The sequence below is a fragment of the Oryx dammah genome, unplaced genomic scaffold, assembly GCF_014754425.2.
Source record: "Oryx dammah isolate SB20612 unplaced genomic scaffold, SCBI_Odam_1.1 HiC_scaffold_3010, whole genome shotgun sequence".
NCBI classification, from domain to species: domain Eukaryota; kingdom Metazoa; phylum Chordata; class Mammalia; order Artiodactyla; family Bovidae; genus Oryx; species Oryx dammah.
In genome coordinates, this window is record NW_024073058.1 from 1 (window position 1) to 275 (window position 275).

Here is a 275-nt window from a genome sequence, read left to right on the forward strand (position 1 = left end):
GTTAGAACTTGGGTTGGTAGTACTAGAGTAGGGGGCAAGGTGGGATCCTGAGAGGCTGGAGAGAGAGGGGAAAAGAAAGCGGTCGTAGGACAGTTTCAGTTCTGGGAGGTGGCTGATCCTAGACTGATCCCAAAGTTCTTTCATCAGAAAAGAAATGGAAATTACGCAGGAGAGACTGTTGAGGTGGGAGAGGAGAGAGAAGTGAAGGGGGCTGGGGCGGGGCACCTCTTCCAGCAAAGAACACTTTCCTGAAGAATATGGATCCAGCAGAGCAC